The sequence below is a fragment of the Panthera leo genome, chromosome D4 (assembly GCF_018350215.1).
Source record: "Panthera leo isolate Ple1 chromosome D4, P.leo_Ple1_pat1.1, whole genome shotgun sequence".
Taxonomy (NCBI): Eukaryota; Metazoa; Chordata; class Mammalia; order Carnivora; family Felidae; genus Panthera; species Panthera leo.
In genome coordinates, this window is record NC_056691.1 from 59036647 (window position 1) to 59063571 (window position 26925).

Genomic DNA, 26925 nt, shown 5'->3' on the forward strand with positions numbered 1-26925 from the left:
GGACTGCCTTTCTTCATTTAGGCCAGGTAGGCTGTAGTGCTATTTTTGTTTTTGTCTTTTTTTTGTTTTTTGTTTTTTAGTTTTGAAAAAAACTTGAAGTGTATTTTGAGAAAGAGAGAGTGAGCAGGGGAGGGGCAGAGAGAGAGGGGGACAGAGGATCTGAAGTGGGCTCCGTGCTGACAGCTGAGAGCCGTCGGGGCTCAAACTCACAAGCTGCGAGATCATGACCTGAGCTGAAGTCAGATGCTCAACCCACTGAGCCACTCCGCCATCCCCATTTTTAGTTTTAATTTGATGAAGGACACACTTAATTCACTTACATTTGTGCTCCATTCCATCACCAGATTGATCTATATACCAATCTGATGGTGCCCCTTCCCCACTCAAAACTACCTCTCATGCTTCAGCTCTCTGCCCCTTCCCTTCCCTCAAGGGGCTCCCTCTCATCTTTGGGTCTTTGTTCCTGTGGCCTCTGCCTAGAAAGCTCTCTCCACACTCCTCCCTGTCACCGGCCACCTCTTCGGCCTTTCCGGGTTTCTGTATAGAGGGCATCCTCTCCAGGAGGCCTTCTTCCCTTGCTCAGCCAATGCAGGTGCCCCGCTTGGCACCCTGGGATCACACTATTACTCTAAGAGCTGCACTGTATTAACAGCCCATTAGTGCATTCCTGAGGGCAGGGATAGTGCTTTATTCGAAGCTGTATCTCCAGGGTCTAACACGGGGTAGGGACCTAGTAGGTGCTAGGTAGATTCGTCAGCAGGGAAAAGAGTTCTTGGACAGAGGCATGCATTTGGGTGGGATGGACAGACAGGTGTAGGGCCAGAACCAGAGCAGTGGGTAAGATGGCCCAGGGAGTCGGAAGAGGGCTGAGTGCAGAGTCCTAGGCATCGCGGCATTTCAGGGCTTTGGGGTGTGAGGAGCCCTCAAAGGAGACCACGCAGGAGTAGTTAGTGAGCCTCGGGAAAGCTAAGGGACCCCAATGCTCCGTCGCTGAAGGAATTTAGAGGCAGAGAAGGAAGGCCGTAGTGCCAAAGTGGGTCCACTTCTTCCATCTCCCCGCAGCCCGGGAGCCTGTTGAGAGGAGGGCGAAGTTGGGGCCATCTGCATTCCCCAGAGTCCCACGTAGCTGGAGTTCTTCGAAAAGCCTTGGAGTGTGACAGTCAGGGGGAGGGTGGAGTGAGCAGGCGGTCGTTCCTTGGGACTCTTCTAGGTTCCAGTCTGGCCCCGCCGCCGGCGGACCGGGTGACCTTGGGGGAGCCCCTTTCCTCTCCCGGCCTCAGTCTCCCCGTGGGTACTCGGCGGACGTTGCGTGCCTCGGTGGGGAGCCGGGGAAGGCCGGCGGAGGCAGGCCCGGGTGGGAGCGGGACCGCCCACTGCGGCGGGCCGGGACCTCCCGGGCCCGCGGAGGCGGCGCGCAGGGCTCCTCCCCCGGGGCGGGGGTCGCGGCGCCGGCAGCTGGCGGCCCCGCAGCTGCAGCCTCAGCACCTGCCGCGGCCAGACGGCGCGGGCGCGGCCGGGCCCTGCGCCCCCCCTCCGGCTGCAGCCGCGGCGCGGGAGGCGGAGCCCGAGCCGAGCCCGAGCCGAGCCGCTGCCCGAGCCTTGCCCGCGTCCGTGCCCGCCGCCGGGCGGGGCCGCCCCTCGCCGAAAGCGTCAGCTCTTCGGGTCCGCGTCCGCGCGGGCGGCGCCTCCTCTGCAGGTAAGGGCGAGGTCCCGGCGCCGCAAAGTTTTGGGAGGGGGGGACTGACGGTCCCTACGCCCCGGGCCTGCGCCACCGGTAGCTGCAGGCTGCCTGCCCCTCGGCTTCCTCCGCGCCGCCCTCCGCCGTGCGCTCTGCTTGCACCATCGCCCCCGGCTGACCTGCGCCCGGCTCCAGTCCTCGTGTCCCATCCCGGTGGGGGGCGCGTCCGCGGGTTCGCTCAGGGCGTGCAACGGTTAAATCTGCCCCAGCATCAATGTGTTGCTTAAGTTTTTGAGACGTGCATGGGGTAGTGCAAAGAGCGGCAAACCGGGTGGCGGGAGACCTGGATTCAGGTGCGGCCACCGCTAGCGCCAACTTTCTGAGTGACCTCAGACCAGCCAGTCCTGCCCCGTTTCGACGGCCACACCTGGACCAGGAGGGGTTCGCCAGGATGATCATCTGAAGCACACTTCTGTCTTGCCGTTTTGTGAGTCAGGGGTACCCTTAAGTGTCTCAGCTCCAGGGCTCCTTGTGGGGTGGAACCCACAGAAGTCAGTCTGGGTGAGGGGGCGTCACATCGCTAGCCGGCAGAAGTTTGGGCTGAGCTTTGTGAGGGGTGTTAAGTCAGTGTCTGGGAAGAGGACGCTGCTGGAGCTTAGAGTCCGGGCCCTGGCTTTTGGTGGCCCCTCTGCCATCCACTGACTGTGTGACCTTGGGCAAGTCCCCCTAGTAGTTTTGCCACCTACAAGTGGGGAGGGAGGAATATGCACTACATGATCCTTGCTGTCCTGCTGCTGTAAACTTTGGAGAGGTGGAATCTACCAGGTCTATTTAGGGTTAGTTTGGGTAGAGGAAATATTGGGTAGAGAGGAAACATACACCCAGCACTTGCAAATGGGAGTTTAGAAAATAAAGGGATTTGCACGGTGCTTTGGGAGTCCCGAAATAGACATGGCAAGGATTGGTGAATGCTGGCCTTCCCTCCGTCAGTGCTTTGGACCATCATAAAATATTCAACAGAATAATGATTTGTTTTCAGAGTGGCTTATAGATCAGGAAGCGTTTCTGTTTGTGAGTCGGTTATTTTGGTTAAAACCTCAAAATAGTTGTTCCAGGGGTAAAAATGCACTGTTCTAGGGGTCCTGACATAGAGGCCAGCATCTACTTGTTTCTAAAGTGATGGGTGAGATGTTTTCCAATCAAGATGATATAGAAAGTCACTCTAAATCAGGCATTCCTTGCTGGGTGTTCAACACAGGCATACTTGGAGAGGCCTACGGTTTGGCAAGTACATGTTTTCCAGGACAAGTGCATTCTGGTGCAGCCACAGCAGAACAACTGTGAGGTAGTTAACTGATGTCCTAGAGGTGAGCTTTGTTCTTTTGCCCCATCTTCTGTCCCCCTTGTGCTGCAGTTAGCATCTCCCCAGGGTGTGGGTGAAATCCATTACTACCAAAGGATTCTTGTGGAAGTGATTTTATTATTTTATTTCCTTCCTAGACTTCCCGGTTTTAAGTTTCAAGCTTTATGAAATCAGAGGACTGGTAAGAGTGTGCTTTGTGACTGGGGCAGGGAAACAGCAGAGTTGTGGTACATAGGTTTGCCTTTTCCCAGCCATGCTGTGTAGCTGAAGCTAATTTGTCCAGAGCCTTTGATCACTCAGATACATTAGAATCGCACCAGTCTTTTCCCTCTTCCTTCTTCAGTGGGTTGGCAAGCACTTTCTCACCACTCGTTCAGGAAGAAACAGGAAAATACCAGTAGGCCCTCCCCTCAAGGAGCTCAGGGTCTAGTGAGGAAGAAAGAGGAACATACCACAGGCCATTCTGGGAGTTCTTTCTTATTTTTGTTAAATGTTTACTTATTTTGAGAGAGAGAGCACATGCACACATAGGGGCAGAGAGGGAGAATCCCAAGCAGGATCCACACCATCAGGGTGGAGCTGGATGTGATCCCATGAACCATGAGACCAGGACCTGAGCCGGAATCAAGAGTCAGATGCTCAACCTGCTGAGCCACCCAGACGCTCCACATTTTGGGAGTTCTTACTGGGGACCTCACGAACATTGAGGAGGGGATTCTCACTGGAGACAATGAGGTAGACAGTACCACGGGAGGTGGGAGGGGGAAGAGGATTTCAACAGGTGGTGACAAGTGGAAAGGCCATTTTAGGTCAAGGGACTGGTATGAGTCAGGAGAGCCCGGGGCCCAGATGGAGGACAGCAGGTCTGGTGGAAGCAGGGAGAAGGCAGAAAACTTCAGAGGATAGTGGGAAGAGGTTCAGGAGAATCGGAACCTGGGCTTGAATCCACACTTGTTGGGGGGATATTGGGCCTCTGAACCTCACTTTTCTCATCTGTAAAAGGGGAATAAGAGTAATTCCAATGCACAGGGTTAAATAAGATCATGTATAAAGTGCCTAACAGTGTTTGCGTAACAATAGGTATTTGATAATGGTTTCTTTTACTAAAGTGTTCATGGGCAAGCTCCATAAGTGTTGGTAGACACCACTGAAGTGTATAAATAGTGCCTTTTGTTTTAGCGTGTGTATTGACTTGGAACCTCACCATCAGACTGGAGTTCCTGTAACAATATGATTTGTATTCAGGGGACCTCCTGATTCAAGGGCAGGGGCTTTTTGTTATTTGGGGGGGGTGCTCAGATCAGACACCGACATCAACAGCAGACAATGCCCTATAAATACTGTTAGGTGGTGGGAGGCCACAGATAGGTTAATCAGAACATGCAATCCCTGCCTCCCACAAGCTTATCACTATGTGCTCAAGGACCTGGGGCGGGGGGGGGGGGGTAGGTTGACAGTCAGGCACGGTTATAAATACATCAGCATTGTCCATATATGCTGGGAACCAGGCACCGGCTCCCATCTGCCTTAGTGTGGGTTGCTAGGGGTCTGTAGGAGCCAAGGAAGGAGACTAGGACAGGAGGGTGAAGAACGACATTGCGATACTTTGTGAACCTATGTATACCACTTAGCAGCCATTATACTGCCCTTCATTTGTTCATGCAACAGTTATTTGTGGAATACCTTCTCTGTGCCAGAGAACTATTCTAGGTGCCCCAGGAATACACTGGAACAAAAGGGAAGACCCTTGTGTTCCTGGAGTTTATTTCCTAGTAGGAGACACATAATAATCAAGTAAATACATAAATAATTACAGGTTGGCTAAGGGCTGGGAAGGAAATGAACAGGGTAATGTGAGAGAAGGTGATGGGGGTGACGGAGGAAGGCCTGTCTGAGTCACTAGGAACTAAAGGAGAGAAGGAGTCAGTTGGGACTAGAGCTGAGGGGGGTGGGGGTGCCATCTGGCTCAGGACGAGGCAACCTGGCTTTGGTATGAGATTGTAGACACCCGGCCACAACGCCTGGATTTGAATACTGGCCCCCCTGCCAACTAAATATATTCCATAGTCATGTTATTTAATCTTATGGACTTCAGTTTCTTCATCTGTAAACTGGGCATAATAATCCTACTTGAAAGAGTTGTTTGGGGATTCAATGAGTTGATATATGTAATGTACTTGAAATAGTGCCAGATATGTAGCAAACACTGGATGAAAGTTAAGAGGGTGGGGTGGCGGTGAGGGGAATGGGAAATGCAAAGCCCCAGAAGCCTGAAAAGCTTGGTGTGTTCTCGGACTAGATAGGCCGTGTGCGTGGATATTACCCCCTCAGTTCTTGGGAGACTCCAGAGAGGTTGCCTTCAATACAAACTATGTATTAACAGTCCTTGGGGCACCTGGGTGGTTCGGTTGGTTGGGCACCTGACTCTTGATCTTGGCTGAGGTCATGATCTCACAGTTTGTGAGTTCGAGCCCTGCTATCAGGCTCTGTGTTGACAATGCAGAGCCTACTTGGGCTTCTCTCTCTCCCTCTCTCTAAAACTTTTAAAAAATTAAACAAAACAAAACTATGTTTTAGGAGTTCTGAAAAGAGGAATACCTAGCCACAGCACTTTCCTGCAAAACCAGGACCAGAGTGGCAGCGTGGCCACTGCTTTGGGAACATCCTGCTGTAGAGCCACTTCTTCAGGATCTCTCTGCCTCCCTCTTTTCATCTCTCTTTCCTTTTCTTACCCTCCCTCTCCTGTCCCTTCCTCCTTTCCTCTGTGTCCCTCCTCCCTCACCTCTTCTCCCTTTCCCCCATCTCCTCTTACTGCGAGCCCTGAAGAGTAGTGCCCCTGGAGTGCTCACTGATGTGCTAAGGAGAAGCATGAGTGGTGTCGCCAAAGCCAGCCTTGCCCCCCACCGTCCCCGCTGTGAGATGCCCCCTGGCCAGTGTCCTCCCCCCCACTCCCATGCTGGAAATTGCGTAGCAGGGGCACGTAGTCACCTGTGACCTCACTCTCTCCCTTGATCCCTCTTGACTGAAATCCAGTCACTCACCAAGCCCTGTCGTTTTTACTTGCAAAATCTCTCTCAAACATGTCTCCACCTTTCTATTCTCTCTCTGAATGTTGGACTTCTGTTTTGTCTAAAGTATGGCCCAGGGACCTCCTGGGGGTCCCTCGTATACGGATAATGAAGTCCACAGTCCTCAGCCTGGCGGACACAATGGGTTGTCTCCATCCTTTTTTTTTTTTTTTAAGTTTATTTATTATTTTGAGAGAAGAGAGAAATAGAGTACAAGTCGGGGAGGGTAGAGAAAGGAAGAGAGAGAGCGTCCCAAGCAGCCTCCACACTGTCAACACACAGCCCGATGAGGGGCTTGAGCTAACGAACCAGGAGATCATGTCCTGAGCCGAAGTTGGACGCTTAACTGCCTGAGCCACCCAGGCGTCCCGCCATCTTTTTTTTTTTTTTTTTTAAATTCTCTAATTTGAGAAAGAGTGTGTGTGAATGGGGGAGAGGGACAGAGGGAGAGAGAGAAAGACAGAATCTCAAGCAGGCTCCATGGTCAGCACTGGGGGTGCCTCCCTCCTGCCCTGACATGGTGCTTGATCTCACCACCCCGGGATCATGACCTGAGCCGAAAACAAGACTCAGCTGCTAAACAGCTAAACCATTCAACTAACCGAGCCACCCAGGTGCCCCAGGCTGTCTCCATCTATTCTCTTAGTGCCCCTCCTCCCTCACCAGGTCCTCCACACTTAATCTCACCCCCAGGTCTCCAGGCCCTTGCCTCTCCACCTGGCCCCTCCCTAGCAGGTACCTCAGCCCAGGTGGTCGTGCCCACGCCTGAGGGCCCAGCTCAGCTGTCTTCCGGATCCCCTCCTCCCAGAGCTCTTATCTGCCCCTGATCTCTCACTGCATTTAGTATCTCTCGTGGGGAAGCTGTTACCGTCAACCGTGGAGGATTTTATGTGCAGTCATTTGTGCAGGTGGCCATGGCCATGAGAAGTCCCTGAAAGGACAGGCACAATGTCCCTCTTACCTCCACTCCACAGCCCTTCTCACAGAGCTTAGCCCTTGTGCAAGCTTCATATGTGTTTGCTGTACTGGACTGACAAAAGCCTGTGATTTTCCTGAGATCTGAAATGGTTTGAGTCATGCCAGAAATGCGATGCTGATGCTCAGGGCTTGTGGTCCCCAGATGAACCCTCTTGAGGCATTCTGCTGCCTTAAAATGTGGATCCTTCATTTGATGAAGAGTTGATGTAACCTCAAACAGGAGTCTGAATTTTGAATGTAGCTTTCCAATATGGCCTATTTTTAATAAATATATGATGTAAAAATTGAACCTTCAAGCTAGATAAATTGAGCACTATTTATATTATGAAAGGATTCTCCACCATACCGAAAGATCTGGTACGGAAAGCTTTCAAATACCAAACATGCCTGTGTATTTAACACCATTCAGTATATAAAATTTTGATTTATGCATAGCTGTTGTAGCTATATTTCCACTGTAGTCTTAAGACATGCACCAAACTTAATATGCATTCACAGAAACAGAATAATGCTGTCTTAAATTTGTTTTGGTAAGTACAGATTACATTATGCAGCTCTGCAAATATGAGGGTTTTAAAAGTAATGAACTATCTGCCTGAAGGACAATGGGAAGCCCTATTTGGTGCTTGGCCAGTCGACATGAGGGAGGTAGTCATTAATTTCACTGAAGTGACACAGTATTTTCAGGGACCCACCTGACGTTTGGAGACCCTTTTTTGCCAGTGGTTAGAAATGGTTTGGGCTTCCAGTCATTTCACAAGCTGGCTGATGAATGATGTGTGTGCTTAACACTGGTTCTTTTAGAAAAAGAGAAAAAAAAAAAAACCACTAATTACAGGCTAGAAAAGAGATGGTGGCAAATCTAAAAATATGAGTCTATTCTTTTGACCTCTCTTGAGGAATGATCTGAAAAGCTCAGCCATTTCAGTAGAAGGGTAACATGGCAAATTTTCAAAATGCTGAACGGAAAGAGCTTCAGAGGAATTCACCCGGATGCAACAGTGCTTAGTTCTCTGAGATTTTGACTTAAGAGAAGACAGATGTGCAGGCAGATGAGAAATGCCGTGCTTCCTGTTCTATGCGTATCCAGAATGTGGGGTGTAGGCTAGCACTTGTTACAACCAGTGATAACAATACCACCCCCCCCCCCATAAAAAACCTCTCCAAGGCTAAGTTTTGAGCATCAACATAGGTATACTTCTGAGTTACTGCTTTGTTGTTTTCTTTGTTCCAAATGTAGAATTCGGAAGAATGCAAAAGGAAAAGCAATGATTAAAATAAACAGTCTCTGTTCTCTCTGGTTTTCCCTGGAGAAGGACATCAAGCCCAAAGTTCCCCTGGTACTGGAGCATATGCTGTTGGTTCCTGGTGAGGTTAAAGGGTGATGTCCGTATGGAGAAATATGCTCTCCCTCTTTCTTCCTTCCTGGGAGTTGGAGATATTAGCATAGAGGAGCAGGAGGAACGATTTTTTTTCTGAGCTCATTTCTGGTTAGTTGCAGTACTTAGTTTTTTGCTTGTTTGTTTGTTTTAAACAAAACTGTGTAAATAAGTTCCTCAGTGAGAGCACTCCCTGCCTGTATGCTGAAAATCCAGACTCATGCAAAATATTTTACAGGATACTTTAACTAATAGTCATAGACTTCAAACAGGGTTGCCAACTCCGGAGATGATCGAGTAGAGCTTTTTCTGGTGCAGGAATTCCCCTAGTGCACCCAGCCTCTCTCTGCTTGGACCTGCCAATCCTCGAGGCATTTCTATTCCATTGTCAGTTGGCTCTGATTATTAGAAAGTTCTTCATTATGCTGCACTAACTCTCCCTGCAGGCTGTGGCTGCCCCATTGGCCTTGATTCTGCCCTTTGAAGCCCCACGCAGAAATCTGTTTCTTCTTCCCCATGATGGCCATTTCTGCCATTTGGACAATCAAAGACAGGGATCAGGTCCGTGAATCTTCACTACTTCAGTTAGAATGTCCCAGTTTATCCAATCCCCTGAAAAAGACACAATTGAATTGGACACAATAGCCATGCAGGTGAGGTCTGACCAGCCCAGAGGGGAGCAAGAGCAGGGTAGCCTCACTCCAGAGTCTGTCTTTGCATTTAGCACAACCTGAGGCCCAGTTAGGTTCCTGTGGAACCGCACTCATGCTGGTGTCAGAGAGGCCTGGTGAGCTGTAGAGGAGAGTGTCTGGGACCAGTGGCTGATGCGGAGCGGCTCCGGTTGAGGCAGTGCCCTCTCTGGGACTCAGAGCCCTCGTCAGTCTGATAACGTCTACGGCACTGTATCAGTGTCCTGTGGCTGCTGTAACAAATCACTGCAACCTTGGCTTAAAACAGCAGAAATGTATTCTCTCACGGTCCTGGAACCCAGATGTCTGAAATCAAGGTGTCGACAGGGCTGTGCTCCCTTGGAAGGCTCTAAGGAAGAATTTTTTCTTTGCATCTTCCAGCTTCTGGTGGCTGCTGGTGTTCCTTGACTTGTGGCTTCATCACTACTGGCTCTTCCTCCTGTCTGGGTTGAATCTCCCTCTGCCTCACTCTGATTAGGACACTTGTCTTTGCATTTAGGGCCCACCTGGATAATCCAGGATCAGCTCCTTGCCTGAAGACCCTTCACTTAATTGCATCTGCAAAGATCCTTTTTCAAATTAAGGTAACATTTACAGATTCTTGGGATTGGGGTATGGACATATTTCTTAGGGGGGGCACTATTCAGCCTTTGGCCTCTTACTTTCTCTCCTTATGTGACTGCTCTCCATTGTGTTTGAGCCCAGCTCTCCAGGGTCCCCAGCCTCAGGTCTCCATTGGGCACATGTCATGTGACTTTCTTTCTTTAGCATCCAGGCTGCTGCTCTGAGGGGTCTGGTTCTGCAGATGTGGGTGGGTTTTTCTGGTCCTTCAGTATTCACCAGCATGTCCTGGCTAGTCAGTGGAGTTTTTATCAATGGGAAGAAGTTGTGGCTATTAAAATATTCATTACTAGTTCTTAGGCATAGGGGAGATCCCCTAGTGAACGTGCTCTGGATAGAGAAGGGACACAGAAAGGAAGACTTAATGTCCTTGCATTTCCCCTCTAATTCAGTCCGAGATTGGCTCATTGAACTTGAGGGAAATTATTTATATTCTCAGCGCCCAGGTACATATCTCTTTCTGAAAAGTAGGGAAGTGCTTCTTCGCAGCTTTCAGAGTGTATTGTAGTGTGATCTTTTTGCCTTTTGGGTAGCCTGTTTCAGAAGTTCCACGGCCCTTTAGGTGGAGTTTTTAGTTGCTACTCGCTGATGCGTTCTCCAAATGCAACACAAATAAAATATGCTTTTCTCCAAAGAGCGTATGCATCACTTTGTTTGCAGTTGACATGCCAGAGTGCCAAAAAGGCCTCGGGCAAACAAGAGTGTTGGGTCTGGTGAAGCCCCGTGGTGGAGCTGAGGGGATGCAGCAGGAGGGCGGTGGCCGAGTGGGTCTAGCACTGAACCACTCCATACTCTACTCGTGACTGTCACTGCTGCTCTGGGATTACTGACTCACACCTACCCAGAGTGTCCTCTTTGACTGCTGCTCCTCTCGGGTCAGTATGTTTTGCTAAGAAAGGTCTCTGCAGGGGGTGGGGAGGAGGGAGGAGACAGATGACTCAGACAGTCCTGCCCCACCTGCAGCTGACAGCAAGTCAGTATAGGGCGGGGTGCTGCATGTCACAGAGACCCATGGGAGCCCTGCAGAGGGCTGGCCATGCCTTGGGTGAGATCCAGGAAGGCTTCCAGGAGGGACTGGCCTAGAGCAGTAGACTGAAAGTATCCTTAGTTGTATCCCCACTGGGACCCCAGATTGCCCCCTTCCTGGTCACCTGACTAGATTTGACAGAGAAGAACCTCAGGTTTGAAAAGGATCAGAAGGATCAGCTAGTAAGATACTCCAACTGCACTGCTTGGAGCCCTAAGGGCAGGTGTAGGGGAACAGTTCAGAGAACTCTGCCTCTTATTTTGCTTGCTGGGTTTAAAGAACAGTGGTTTCCCAACTTGACAAGGCTTGTTTGATGTAGCCACCTAGCAATAGCCCCATATCAGAATGCCCTGCCTTGTCTAGGAAGTCTTTTCCAGGCTGGAGGAGCACCTCCCCAGATGGTGTGACTATGGGGTATTTCCACATAACCTGCCCCACTTGACTGTGAGCTTCCCCCAGTCAGGGGCTGAGCCTGGTTCAGTCCAGAGCCCAGGAGAAGGCCTGGTCCTGGGAGGGCCAGGCTTGGCATATGGTGCTGACTGATGAAATGAAAGACGTGATTATGATGATTGCCTGCCTTGCATCTGGCTCCAGCTGCCCTCAATGCCCTTCACAGTCACCAGTGGTATCCTGGCTATGGCAAGGCCTGTGTGTTTCTGTCTTATACCTGCTTCTGCAGTGGGTCTGGCCTGTCAGCCAAGCACTAGCGATGGGTGGTGCCTGCCCTCTTCACTTTCAGGAGGCAACGAGGCTCTAGACCTAACATTCAGGCTCTGAAGGTGCTTGCTGTCTGTTATCCTGGAACATGGCCAAGGCCACCAGTAAACTTGCTCACTGGGTCTTCCTGGCTCTTCCTTGGTAACCCATAGCCTCAGGGCTAGGGTCAGAGAGGCAGTGGGGCGTGGGCAAAGTGCCTGGGCTTTTGACTCCGTCATACCTGGGTTTGCTAGCTACATGACCTGAGGCACATTATTTACTTGCTTCTTTAATGGACCATCTGCGAGTGTTAAACTTACAGAGGGCCCGAGGAAGACACAGCCCCTGTTTTCTACCTATACATGGTAAATAGTCAATAATTGTTAATTTCTTTTTTATATTATCTGAAGGGCTATCAAGGGGAATTGAGATAACTTCTAGGGTTAGAGGCTGTCTAAAACCAAACTTTGTTTCCCCCCATCCTTTCCAAATTCCATCAAGCCTTTCAGCCTCCTAATTCCTCCAGCATTGCTAACATATTTGATTTCTTTCTTTCTTTCACCTAATAATTATCATCAACTCTGTATATTTGAAGAGGTTGCTTCCCCAATCTGGGCCTCAGTTTTTTATCTGTGGACTGGGTTATTTCTAAGGTCCTTAATAGCCTTGGCACTACATTTAATTCCACAACACAGATTGAGCATCCACTCTGTGGAGGGTGAATGTTCTAGACCCCAGGGCACATAGGGATTGAGGCCACAGCCTAGTGTGGGGACAAACAAGCAGAGTGTGTGGGGAAAGCCCTGGTAGGGGATGAATCCAGAGCTAAGGTAATCAGAACCAGAACAGGGAGAGACCAGAGGAATGTATGGGCTCTGCACCCTCAGGGAAGAATTATCTAGAAATGTTTGCTGTGGGCATGAGAGCATTAATGATGGAGACAGGTTCCTCCCAAGTGGCATTAGGATTTTCGCTTTGAGTTGGAATTATCGATATGGAAAATCCCAGCAGAGATGGCATGTATTAGGGACCTTATTTCCTCTTTTCCTCCTGCTTTCCTGCTAAAAAAAAAAAAATCCAAATCTCCAGAATATATTGACCTTTATGTACAGAAGCTCTTGGGATACGCAGCATAGTTTAACAAGTATCAGTTGTGTGTCTAACTGAGAAATGTCTAGGAGGTAGATACAGAATTACATGCCTAAAGAGAATTAATCTATTTTTTGTCATGATTGTGTTCAGAAACTAATTTTCAAAGACAGTTCCAATTTTCCCAGCTGTCTGGATGATAGTTAGAAGCATACAACCTGTGCACTCCCATCCCTTCTCTTGTATTTATTCTGCCCAATTTAATTTGGTTAGATTCTATAAGCGTTTATTGATTGCCTATTAAAAGTTAAGCCCAGTGTTGAGAGGCTATGGGTATGACAGACTATATCACTATCCAGAAGTTTCTTTCCTAGCTGGACAGATAAGACCCAGGAATCAGCAAACAGAGCCATCTATTCACTGGGGAATTGCTGAGTACATTGGTGTGAGTGCCAGGATTTCTGCTCCCAGCAGAGAGATCTGGAGAGAAGGATGGTGAGGTTGCTTCTCAAGGCTTTTGTAGGAGTCTGCATTGGAGATGGGCCAGAGACTGGAAGCGGAGGCAAGGTGCAAGGAAAAGAACAGGTTGGCAGGTGGATTTAGCAAGAGCCAACTTTTCATTCTCAACGCCAGCCCCTCATTCTCATGTCCTGAGAATGAAAATAACATCCAGGTGGCCAATAGACCTATGAAAAGATGCTCAATATCACTCATCATCAGGGAAACAAAAAGCAAAACTACAATGAGATGCCATCTCACACCTGTCATAATGGCTAGGATCAGAAATACGAGAAACAACAAGTGTTGGTTAGGATGTGGAGAAAAAGGAACCCTCTGGCACTGTTGGTGGGAATGCAAACTTGTGCAGCCACTGTGGGAAAACAATATGGAGGTTCCTCAAAAAATTGAAAATAGAACTATTCTATGATCCAGCAATTGCATTAGTATTTACCCCAAAAATACAAAAACACTAATTCAAAGGGATACATGCATCCCTATGTTTATAGCAGCATTATGTACAATAGGCAAATTATGAAAGCAGCCCAAATGTCCATCGATATATGAATGGATAAATATGAGGGTGTGTGTGTGTGTGTGTGTGTGTACACACACACACACAAGGGAATATTATTTAGCCACGAAAAAAGAATGAAATCTTGCTATTTGCAACAACATGGAAAGAGCTAGAGAGTATAATGCTAAGCAAAATAAGTCAATCAGAGAAAGACAAATACAATGTAATTTCATTCACTTGTGGAATTTAAGAAACAAAACAAATGTGCAAAGGAAAAAGAAGAGAGGCAAAACAAGAAACAGACTCTTCTAGAGAGCAAACTGGTGGTTACCAGAGGAGAGTTGGATGGGGGGATGGGTTACATAGGTGACAGGGATTAAGGAGTGCACTTGTGATAGGCACTGGGTATGTATGGAAGTGTTGAACCATTATATTGTGCACCTGAAATTAATCTGTAATACTAGTATATTAACTATACTGGAGTTCAAAAAGAAAAGAATACAAATATTCCTTTCATATGTGAAGCTTCAAAATGCCTCAGGAACTTTGCTCATGCTGTTCCCTTTGCCTAGCCTGCTCTTTCCCTTCATCTACCAGGAAAACTCTGAGTTCTCTTAAGTGTACTTCTGTTCAGACCTCATTGACCCTCCCTCCCCTGGCTTCTTTTAGTATGGTTCCTGGAGCATTCCTGACCCACAATCTCTTGATGGTGATTATCAGGTGAATAAATTGATGACTGAATAACTGATTTTTGGGTTCTGTGTCTGACTTACTTGATGGAACTGTGAAATGTTTGCTGAGAAAGGAGTGGAGGGCACCAAGGTGAAGACGTGGGTGGTGGGTGATAAGCAGGAAGACCACTGAGGTGGGGTGGGGGAAATACCCTTTGGAGAGGGAATAGAATGTTGGTTTTCTGATGAGTGGAAGCATACAGTTGAAAAAAAAAAGTCGGGGGGTGGGGGGTGCACCTGGGTGGCTCAGTTAGTTAAGCATCTGATTTTGGCTCAGATCTCGCAGTTTGTGGGTTTGGGCCCCACATTGGGCTCTGTGCTGAGAGCTCAGAGCCTGGAGCCTCTTCAGATTCTGTGTCTCCCTCTCTTTCTGCCCCTCTCCTGCTTGTGCTCTCTCTCTCTCTCAAAAATAAACAAACATTAAAAAAAATACTCTGGGGAAAAAACACTGTAGGCATGAAGCATTTGGGGAAAAATCTGCCTCCAGAGTAATCAAAGGACTGCAAATAAGGCAACACCTCCTTTGTAAACTTACTAAGGTAGGTGTCAGTGAGCATTTAGGGGAGGTGGCTCTTCCACTGATGGAGGAGTAAGCCTGCAATAGCCCTTCTGGAGTGCAATTTGGCCAGATCTAAAGCTGTACAAACTTGTGCAGTTTTTCACACAGCAACACCTCTCCCAGGAATTTATCCTAAGAGAATAACTAACGATGTATTATGCAAAGATGTTTATCTCAACATTGCTTGTAACACAGACATTGCTAAAATAGAGCAAATGTCCAGCAGTAGGGGGTTAGCTTTAAAAATGGCACTCCGATCAATAGGACATAGAAAATAATGCTGTACAATAATAAAGACATAGGTAAATGTTTAAGGGGTATTGTTCTAGGAAAAAAAATCAGGCTAAAACCCAGCATATACAGAACATTCACAGTTATGTTGAAAATGTGTATTTTCACACAAAGAGGCTAGAAGGGTAATTAGCAATTTGTAGACTGTAGCAGATAATTTTTGCTTTCTTCTTTCCAAGGAAGAATAATTTCAAAAACCAGGCACATGTATTACTTTTATAATGGGGGAAGGGGTGTGAGTGTTAAGAAGTCTTAAGTGTGAGTCTTAAGAAGAAGAGAGAAGCTACTGGAGAGCATTGTTTGAGCTTCAGTGCATTGAAAGCAAGATGGGCACATCGTTTATCTTGCAAATTCCAGACAGGTAGTGTTTTCATAAGGAAGAGTGGTCTTCGGTCTATTTGTATGAGTGTATTTATAGAAGTGAAAGCTTTGGGGGAAGGAAATAGATTGATTTTTTTTCCCCTTGAACTTTTGAAATTATTCTTTCCACTCCATTTGTAATTGAGCCCAGGGAGCTATTCTTATATCTTCCTTTCTTGGGCACTGCATTAGACTTAAAAATGTTAACTGGCTTAGGATGTGGGTTTTTCCAAAATGATTCCCCTTGAAGTCTTCACTGGACTCTCTTGAGTGCCTAAAAATTGGGATCCCAAGGAATACCACCTTCTGAACTCTATCTTGCTCTTCTGTGTAGTCCATTTGGCCCCTGCATCCTCTGACAACCCTCAGTAACAGGTCGGAGACCAGCCCTGCATTCTTGTGATGGGCCCCATCAGCCCCATGTAAGGGACTCAGGATAATACACCTGCACTGGGCACTGTCGGTTGGAAGGTTTATTTAGAGGCCAATCTGGCATCACCTTATCCTGTGGACGTAACATTAGTCTGCAGAAAAAGAGATCAGAGCTGGGTAGAATCTCTTTAAATATTAATAATAGTGATGTCTTTTGCCACACATCTCCAAAGAGCTCTGAGCACTTCAGACATTACCTCATCATTAATTTTCACAGTGTTCTTGGGTGAGAAGCTGATGGCAAGTCTTATGGTCTCCATTTGGGGCAGAATGTAGCAAATATTTTATAGTTAAACTAAACTGAGGAGTTGTTTTGACCAGATATTACCTGATCAAAAGAATCGAGGCAATTTTTGTGGCATATTCTTTTACAGTTGTCGTATATTTATCCTAAATGAAATTGCCTTCGTGCATTTGCTCCTTAATGGTAATGAGTGCCTACTGTGAGCAAGGCGCCGTGCTGAGCACTGTGGCCAGGAGGGAAGTTTAATCTCCTTAGTCCCACACTTAAAGCCTTTGGTGATAGGGTTTCCACCTGCCATTCCTACCCTGAGTCCTCAACCCTATTTGACATGCCCTTGGTCCCTCACACCCCTCAGCCAGGTCTTCAGAGCAGGCCAGAGTCATCTCCCTGCACTTTCTATACCCTTCTCCTCACCCCTGCAGGTGTCACTGTCCCACCCTACATAGCCTGGTCACCTGCTCCTGTATCCCCCAAAGGTAGCCACAGCTGGAGCTCCCATCATCAACCACTACCAGCCCCCCCTGCTGTGCCTGTACTAATCTCCACTTGTATTTATGTGATTTACGTACACTTGATGACATCTCTTGACTGGAGGATGGTCCAGTTCATCCTGTGTGTCTCTCAGTGACTTGCCCTTGTTAGATATGTAAGTACCATCGAAGAAAGGAGTGAAACAGGCATGGTTTCAGGCCAGGGCCACCAGTTCGTGCAGAGCCCTGCGGGGTGCAGAGGGCATGGACAGAACCCGGCTCGGCCCCTCCTGGGGCCAATCACCAAGGGCCCTTGCTGTCTACAAGCCCGTCCTCTGCACCCGCACTCACACTCCGGCCCCTCTCATGCTTGTGGTTGAAAAGCATCCTCTTACACGGTGTTCTGGGGACACACGGGAAAAGAGGGACACTTGGAGTGGCTTTCAGCAGGGGCGCTCTGCTTCTTTCTTTCTTGGCTCTGCGGTGCAAGTCCTCCCCGTCGCCGGGAGGGCTTTATCCGGAGCATTCTGGACCCCTGAGCCAGCTCGAGGGCTGGGATCACCTCATGCTCCACCTGCGGCAGGTTGTGTGAGGCCGGGTGGGTTATTTAATCTTCCTGTGGCATCATTTCCCCATCTGTTGAGGGGGGATAATGTGTTTGAGGGTGACCTACCTCCCCGGGAGGCTTAGCGACTTAATGCCGTGCGGTTCACTTTAACCCGGGTCAGCTGGGCACAAGGGGGCGGGCGAGCAGGCGCCCAGTCAGCCCCGCAGCCACAGAATGGGTGCCCCGTGAGACCTGGGGCCTCGTGTTCTCGGTCGCCCCGGGCCCAGTGGCAGGCGGGCTGCCATCGAGGGCCTGTGGGGTCTCCTCTCTCGGCTGGTTCAAGTGGCTGAGGTGGGGAGGATGAGATGGCATCTGGATGACTTCTGGGCCTGTGGTGCTGAAAGGGGAGAGGCCAGACTCCCGCGGAGGGCATGGTTGCAACTGCCCCGGAGCGGCAGGAGAGTGGGTGCCGGGCCCCGGGGGGACCCTGCGACTGGGCCCACATGGCCCGGCGATCAGCTTTCCTTGGGCTCATTGATGAGCTAGGGGAAGGTCATTTGATCCTCACATTCTTGTGGCCACGATCTTGGGAAGGTGGCCTTTTCTCTTTAAAAAGAGCTGTGTGCTGGGCGGCCCAGGAGCAGTGTGCCCCTGGGATGGAGGGGAGGTGCCAACGTGGGGAAGAGGGGCTGATTTCTCTCCTTGGATGAATCCTGTCAGCTCTGCTCCACTGGTGAGTTATTCTCTCATTCTGTAACATGTCCTGCTTTCTCTAGAAGGTTTGCAGAAAGGGAGCTGTTTTTTTTTTAATTGTAGCATTTTTTTAAGTTAAGTTTTTAATTCCGGTTAGTTTACAGCATTATATTAGTTTCAGGTGTCCAATATAGTGATTCAACACTTCCATACATCACCCGGTGCTCATCACCACAAGTGTACTCCTTAATCCCCATCACCTATTTAACCCATACCCCCCCACCCTCTGGTAACTATCATTTTCTTCTCTATAATGTAAGAGTCTGTTTCTTGATTTCTTTTTTTCCTTTTGCTCATTTGTTTTGTTTCTGAAATTACACATACGAGTGAAATCATATGGCATGTGTCTTTCTCTGACTTATTTCACTACATTATACTCTCTAGCTTCATCTGTATCATTGCAAATGGCAAGATTTCATTCTTTTTTATGGCTGAGTAATTTCCTAACTGTAGTATATTTGCTGTGTATTTTAAAAGCTACTTCCATGGTATATTCTTGAGCACTTATTATTTGTGAAATATAAGTGAAGTTTCTTTCAGTCTTCATAATTGCAGTTATTATGGGCTCTTCTCCAATTTAACTGTTAATTATTTCTTGTGTTTTCAGTTTTCAATTTGCAGTATTTTTAAGCATTTTATATAGAGATAGGATAATATTTAGTTTTGGAACTAAGTTGCCAACAGGTTTTTAAAATTGTGAGATCATGGGATGTAAGACCTGACCCTGGAGATTTTTCAGGTTGAGTATCTCTGTGGTTCTAATTGTGCAGTGATGTCCAGAAAGAGTAGTGAGGAGTCTTTGGTTACCCAGCTAACTGGTGACACAATCAGGACTCGAACCTAGGTCTCTTAACTCCTTTCTCTGTAACTTTCTGGTCTACCCTGTAGAATTTATTTTAGGTTCTGAATTACAAGTGAGAAGGAAAAACCATGATATGATGTTGTTTCTCCGTGTGCCTTAATCTGATTAAAGATGAATTTTCTAGCCTTAAAAACACTTGTATCATATACAAGGGGCTTATCCTTGCACCTTGAACCCCTTGATTCATTTGTTCATCTACATGGAGGATCCTTAAAGCACGGTCCCTATCTGCGTATCCTGGAGCCTGTCAGAAATGCAAAATCTGAGCCCCACCCCAACCTACAGGCACAGAAACTCTGGGCGTGGGGCCCACCTGGGTTTTCACAAGCTCTGCGGTCCTCAGTAAAGTGGGAACCACTGCCCGGCAGGACTTCAATCTCCCCCTCCCTGTGTTTGACAGCCAGTAGAGGACACACTTGATGCTTCTGTGGATTTTGAGCTGTCTTCACTGAAGGAGCTTCTCTGTTGCTGCTGCCTGTTTTTGATGATAATACCCCTCCTCTACTCTGCTTCCTTCCCTCTGCACAACACACACACACACACACACACACACACACACACACACATCCAGCAGAAGTGAAAGGTCAATGGATAAATAATGAGACTAAATAGGGGATTTTGATAGAGACAGGTTTGTAGACAAAATGTTCCAACCACTGGGATAGAGTTCTCACGTTTCCAGACTTGCTACCTCTCTAAGTGCAGTGATAAATTCAGTTGCTGCCAGCCATATTGTACTGTTTTCTGCCGCTTGTTACTTGATTCATTCAAAATTTTAGTACCTTCTATTTGCATGACATATGTTAAATGTGAGGGGAAAATGTATTGGGGTTTATAGTTTATCAGGAAGTAGAGAATATGTGCAGAAATAACAATACAAGCCAGCCAGTGATAAATACATGAGAATCATCTCTAGTAAAAGGTTATGGAAGCCTGAAGATGGTGGGCAGCATGTATTAGGGAGGAGGACATCACAGAAGACTTCATGGAGGAGGTAGCATTTGAGTGAGTCTTACAAGGAGGCAGGGTTTTGACGTGGGGGGTAGAGGGGAGTAAAGAACATTCTAGGCAGAAGTGGGGAAAAGATAAAGGCATGGCAGGGACTCTCAGTGCATTTTGTTTGGGCCAGGGGTTATCTGAAGGTGATTAGAAGGAAATGAGGCTACACAAGTAGGTCAGGGCCAAAAGGAGAAAGATCTTCAAACACCCGCTAGGAGTTTGTTCTTTATCCTGAAGGCAATGGGGAGCCACTGAAGGGTTTTGAATGAGGGCAAGCCTTGAGCAGAGCCTGAAGGCAATGGGGAGCCACTGAAGGGTTTTGAATGAGGGCAAGGCTTGAGCAGAGCTGTGCTTTTAGTAAAATTAATCTGCCATCAGAGTAGGAAGCAGATTGAAGGGGAGGTGGAGAGGCTTTGTTTTTATTTTGTAACTATTTTGCAGTGGTATGTTGATACATTGACCAATCATCTTAATGTTTAATTAGGAAGGAATTGCTTTTCTTATGGTGGTCATTGGGTTTTGAAATAAGCTTCCAGGGCATAGATTATTGTCCAGGGGAACACAGTTCTAATTTTATAACGAGGAATCTGCAAGAAAATGGAAATTGCTTAACAGAAGGGCTTTATAGGAAACTTCCAGAACTCCTCCCTTCTTTGTTTTTCTTTTCTAACATTGTCTTTTAAACAAAATGGATCTGTATTCATTTTACTCAGGAATGACCTGGTAATGTCAGATCACATAAAATCTGCATATCAAGAACCTGAAATGTGGATCTTCCATGCTGCTTTTTTCTCCTCCAAGCTGTTTTCCCTCTCAGTCACCGACTTACTTTGTTAGAACACCTGAATCTAAGTCAAGGATCTGCCTTCTTCCAGTGGTGGCTCTCGTGGGAATAGTTGTAGCAAATTGGAATGTCATGAACTTATAGATGTGCTGTGACGTCTAGTATTTGATGTATAGAGAAGACCCTGTTCCTTCTGATTCATTTCAGTAGGGCTGTCTTCCTAGGTCCTGGGCTTTGGCTAGCTAGCACCATTAGCTAGCACTATTTTAAACACTGAAGAATCATGGTGACTCAGACACCCATGGCCCTGCTCACGTGGATCTTGTATTACAGCAGGAGATATCCATGAATAAATAATCAAATATAGTTTTGAGAGAGGGAAACTATGGACAGTCGGACAAGCCAGGAGAGGAATGGCGTAATCCAGCAATGACAGTGGCATGTGCAAAGGCTCAGTGGCGAAAGCAAAAGGGAAGGGGGTCAGTGTCTTTGGAAGTCCCTGGGAGGCCGAGGGAGGGAGGTATAGCAGAGCAAAGAGGTTGCACAGCTGCATGGGGCCTGAACAGGGAGGGCCTCCAAGGTCTGTAAAAAGCACAAATCTGTGAAAATAGTAGCTACCATTTACAGACACTGTTCTAAGCAGTTTACATGCATTAACTCAGTCCTAACAACAACCTTGTGAGGCAGGTACTATTATTGTCCACATTTTACCAGTGGGGAAACTGAGGCACCAAGTGATTAAGGAACCTGATAGTCACAGATCTAGTAAGTGACAGAGCAGTGATATGAGTCCAGGAGGACTGCTCCAGAGTTCACACTGCAGACCCTAACCAATTATCCTAGAAGTTGTGGGGTGACATCATAGGGTTTGATGCAGGGCAGTGACCAGGTCAGATCTGCATCTTAGAAAAATGGCCATGTGGTGTGGAAATGGATTGGCAGGAGAGAAGGCTGAATGACGCAGGGAGAGCAGGTGCTGCGTGACCATGTAAGAGACCACATAAGAGCCTGAGCATGTGTGATGGCAGCGGAGATGGAAGAGGAAACACGGGAGATGTTTGGGGGTCACAGTAGCAGGGGCTGAGAGTGGTTGGGTTCGGAGGGAGGGTACAGAGACTCTCCAATGCCTGGGTTCCAGGCTTGGGAAGATGGGGGATGGGGGCAGTGGGGCATTCATGGTGCTCCTGATATCCATGCCACGGATGCCCCAAGGTGAGCTGCTTCGTGTCTGTCCCAGGAGAGCTGACAAGACCTCTGAGCCCTCTGCCAGCTGCAGACACGGAGTCCGAGGTCAGACCTTTGAGCCCTTCCAGGTGTGCAGGGGGGAGTGGGGGTGGTGGGGGGACAAGGGGCAGGGCTGCTGGTGGCCGGGGGCTCACCACCGTGCCATCCCCCTGGGAGCCCGTGCTTCATCCCTCAGAGCTTGGATTCTCTTCTCAGAGCCCGTCTCTCTGATCCTAACACAGGTGTCGTTGTGCACAGACAGAAATAATGGGGACTTAAAAAGAAATGAATTCAATTAACTCCCTAAACCCGGTATCCGGCGGATCAGACCTGTTGTTTTGAGTCTCCTGCCTGTCTGTGCCCAGCGGCCCTTTACACTTGTGCCCAGAGTTCAGAGATGGCTTTATCGCCTATGGTTTACGCCTTACATTAAACCAACTGCTTTTCCTGGAATGTTCGATGGTTTCTTAGCATATTCCGAGGGTTCCAGAAAGAGGATGAGCTGTAACTTACCCATTCTCTGGGTCTGTTGTTTGTTCCCCGACCTCAGAGATGGTGCCCCACCAAGTGTCTGCGGCCTCTGCTTCTCCTCCTCTCCTCAGGCAAAGCTCCGGCCAGGGTGGTCCTTTCAGAGCGGGGTGACCCCAGCCGGCCCTTCTCTGTGAGGTCAGGGACAGGAGGCAGAATGCTTCCTGAGGGCGGAATGTCTGGTTTCTGGGCCCTGCGGTTTTCAGTGACCTACGTCTGAGCCGAGGTGGCAGTCGTTGACCGTTGTCGACACCACTGCCCGCAGCTGCCATCCCCCAACAGCTGACCCGGTTCCCTGCATGTCGTGCTGTGAGCTGGGCTATTCTACAGGAGGGAGGAGAGGTTTCCGGGCACAATGCTTAACTGGGGCTTCATTAAGCCAGCCAGGAGGTCCGTCGGTTTGAACCCTCACACGGGGGCCCGACTGGCTGGCAGGAGCGGTTTCGTAGACTCTCTGGAGCATTTCAGATGTCCCTTTCCTGTGGGCCCCACACTCTGCCTTGGACTGGCCGGCAGTTATTTATCCACGCGCCTTGCCGTCTCTCTCACACTGTGTGAACTGTCCCAGGGCGGGGACCGTGTCTGATTAACCTCTGTCTCCTCTACCGCGGCCAGCACAAGGCCCAGCTGACAGAGGTGCTTAATTTGAATGAAGGGCACTGATTTGGGACCAAATCTCCTGACTTGAGACGGTTGCAGACCCTTGAAGATCCGGGGACAAGACTTGAAAAATGCAGAGACCGGGGCCAGCAGTCCATGGCCAGTGCCGAGTCTGTGGGAAGACGAGGACTTTCAGGGAAGACTCAAGACCTCTGTGGCCAGGAAAGAGCCTGACGTCCCAGGTCACTGAGGCTGGAGCCCTGTGAAGTGTGTTGTGCCCAGCTCTGGAAGCCGTTCTGTTTCTGTGCTGCAGTGGCGGTGGCCGCTGTTTTCCAGCATGATGGATTGGGGGTCCCGCCTTCCTTCCCCAGCACAGACCATGGAGTCCAATCCAGCTGCTTCCTGTGAGCAGCTGCGGGAGTCCTTGGACTGAATTTCCCAAGCACTGCTCTTGCTGTGGGTTTTGTTGTTGGTGCCTGTGGTCTCAGACATGCCCAGAAGCTACTGAAAATTAGTTGGCGTGTTAACGACATTTGATGCATCAGTTGATAGTAAAGTAAAAACTAAGTCTCGGCTTTGAGTTTATGTTCTGCAGTTTTGTTGAATTATGTCCAGATGGTTGTCAAGAGAATTTTTCTTAACAGATGAGGGCATTTGCAAAAATCAAAAGTCTATGGGGAAGAAAAGCACTTCACACTGAATGTCAGGGGGCTAAAGACCCTGGGAACTGATGGCATCTGAACTGAAAGGCCCTTAGTGGCTTCGAGGCCAGCCCTGGATCCTTCTGTAGCTTGCAGGAGCAGGGGATATGTATTATCATGAAAGTGCCAGTCGACAAATCTGTGGTCGCTTTCAGGGTGGATCTTTTGGCTGTTTTGTCATGGGTTGGTCACATATTGTTTTGGTAAAACATATACACATAAAATGTACCTTTTAAAAACCACTTAAAAATGCACAATTCAGTGGCATCAAGTACATTCACACTGTTGTGCAACCCTGACCACTATTTAGTTCTTGAACTTTTTCATCACCCCAAGAGGAAGCCCTATACCCATTAAGCTGAAACACTCTATTCCAATACCCTCCCTGAGTCCCTGGCAACCACTAATCTCTTTCTGTCTCCATGGACTTATCTAGATATTTCATGTAAATGGAATTGCACGTCATGTTGCCTGCTGTGTCTGGCTTCTTTCACTTAGCATAAATTTTTGAGGTTCATCGGTATTGTAATGTGTCAGTATTTCATTCTTTTTTATGACCGAATAATACTGTGTTGTATGGATATACCACAGTTTTTTTTACTCACTCATCCATTGATGAACCTTTGGGTTGTTCACATCTTTTGGTTGTTGTACATAGTGTGTCTGTGAACATCTCTGTAGAAGTTACTGTTTGAGCATCTGCTTTCAACTATTTTGTGTATATACCTAAGAGTGGAATTGCTTGTCAATGGCAACTCTATGTTTAACTTACTGAAGAGCTGCCAAACTATTCTCATTCCCCCTTTTGAACGTTTCTCCTCTCCAGGCTCCTCAGGCTGCTCTCAGGCCTCTTTGACTGTTTCTTCTCAGTTTTCCCCATGATTCCTTTGTGTCTCCAGTCCCTGAAATGATAGTCCCATGCAGGGCTCATTCTTTCCTTCCTTCTGCTCATTCTTTCCTAGTGGTGCTCAACTGTAGCTGCACATTACAATTCCAAGGGCTTTCTTAATAAACCCTGCCCAGGCCTCATCTTGAGGCAGTTAAATCGGCATCTTTGGGCAGGTGGAGCTTGGGCATTGGTGTTATTTAAAGGACCTCTGTGATTTTGATAGGCAGCTCCTTTCAGGATACTTATTTATTCTCATGGTCTCAACTTGAGGACTGTCCAATTTTTATTTTCAGCTGCAACCATCTACTAGACATATCTGTGAATGTTTCTCAATACCTCACATTCAGCATCTGCCAACCAAACCCATCTTTCCTCCCAAACCTGCCCTTTTCCCCGTGCTTCCCCCTTTGGTGAAGAGGACTACCATCTCCAAACCAGAAGCTGGAGAGTTATTTGTGCCTTTTCTCTCTCTGATATTCCAAGTTCCACTTGATTGATTCATTTATTTAATAATTCATTACCCAGTAGTTAGGAGTACGGGCAACTGGGGAGAAATGCAGTCTAGGATTTATGTTAGGAAGATATAAAAGACACAGATGAAACAGTTAAGTAACATTATAGACAAGAGAATAACTTGTGGGTCGTCCAGGTGGCTCAGTCGGTTATGCATCCAACTCTTGATTTTGGCTCAGGTCATGATCTCATGGTTTGTGAGTTCAAGCCCCACATCTGAGACTGCGGAGTCTGCTTGGGATTCTCTCTATGCCCTCTCCCCTCTCAAAATAATAAACTTAAAAAAAAGAGAGAGGATAACCTGAAATTAACAACATCAGTGTAGCTGTTATTATTGAGGACTTTCTGTGTGCCATGGGTTCTGGTAGTACTTCATGTATATTATCTAATATACTGGAAGGTAGGGGAAGTCAGCCCACTTCACAGATGACAGTACAGGCTCAGGGAGGCTATAGTACTTGTCCACAGATGTGTGGTTAGCACATGGTGGTAAGAGTTGGAATTGGATTCCAGGACATGTCAGGGCCTGTGCTCTTGACGTGAGAGGTCAGTGGGGAAGAGCTGTGAGTCTTGAGCCCAGCAGCATTGTCAAAGCATGCAAGAAGGAGGATCAAGATGTGACCACCAAATGAGATCACCCATGCCCATGAAGTACTTTGGAAACTGTAGACGATGGTGCAAAACCCTTGTCTCCAGCGGATGGCTTCTACCATTCTGCTCTGAATTACAAGTAGGGGTTCATATCGCTGATTCCCTTGGTGAATTGCAGACTCCATGCCAGTGAGCATCGTGCTTGCTGGTCTCCATGTCCCCCTCAGCCCTTGTACCTGGCATGATGTTGTTGATTAGTAAGCATTCCTTGAATGAATGTGTGAATGTGAGCGTGGTCTCAGAGGTAGAAAGGGAAGCAGGAGCCATGGTGATGTTTGTCCAGGTGTGTCATAGCAGGGTGCTTGACTAGAGGTTTGACTTAGAGAATTGGAGAGAAAGAGGTGAACTCTTTGGCCCTCTGGAAATAGGAGTGGGAGAGCCCATGATGGAATCTCCAAGTGAATGAACGTCAGCCTGACTCCAGACTTGCAACCCCATGCACTGGTCATCTGATTCTTTTTTTTCTCCCTGGCACTTACCCTTTATAACATTCTTTGTCAATTTCCTTTGCTATGTTTATATCATTTCTTGCCCGTGGAAAGCCTCACCTGGAAGTAAAAACTTCATGAGGGTAGTCAGTGTTGTCTGTTTTGTTATGCAACTCTATCCTCCAATCCTCCCAGCCTAAGCAAACATTAATGACTGTCTCCCACTGTAGATTTGCCTATTCTTGACTTCCTAATGACCAGAATCATATAATGTGTAGTCTTTGGTGACTGGCCACTTTCACTTTAGCACAGTGTTTTCAAGATTCATCCATGCTTAACCCCATAACTTTACAGGTAGGAAATTGGGACTCAGAGAGGGAAGGGACATGACTTGGGTCATATGTCCTGCTGGTAGCAGAGCAGGAATCTGATCGCAGGGCTTCTGTGCCCCTATCCAGTGCTGTGTTCCTGTCCAAGGTGGAAACAAGGGGCTCAGAAGCCGCAACTGACTCAACAGTGACATTTGCCATCTGCCTCTGAGACTGCTTACAGGGCTCCTCTAAACATAGCTGTGATGGGGTGAGGCCTTGAAGATAGTGTTATTGTGAGTGTCTGACTTCCCACATCCTTTCCAGGGCTCACTGTCCATCTGATAAAGTAGATAACTTGTGTGACCAGTTTGCAGTCTTCTGCGTGGAGTGGCCTGGGTGTCCGTGCCCTCATATCACTAGCAAGAGGAAGGGACAGCCTGGTCCC

The 26925-nt window shown here is 47.9% G+C and overlaps 1 protein-coding gene across 2 annotated transcripts in view; it reads left to right on the plus strand.

The window, feature by feature from the left end:
* Positions 1-1637: 1637 nt before the first annotated feature.
* Positions 1638-26925, plus strand: part of FRMPD1 (FERM and PDZ domain containing 1) — an 88393-nt gene continuing 63105 nt past the window's right edge. For both annotated transcript variants that reach the window (XM_042914224.1, XM_042914226.1), the window contains exon 1: positions 1638-1696. The gene's annotated coding sequence lies outside the window, so the exon portion shown is untranslated. The remainder of the gene's footprint in view (positions 1697-26925) is intronic.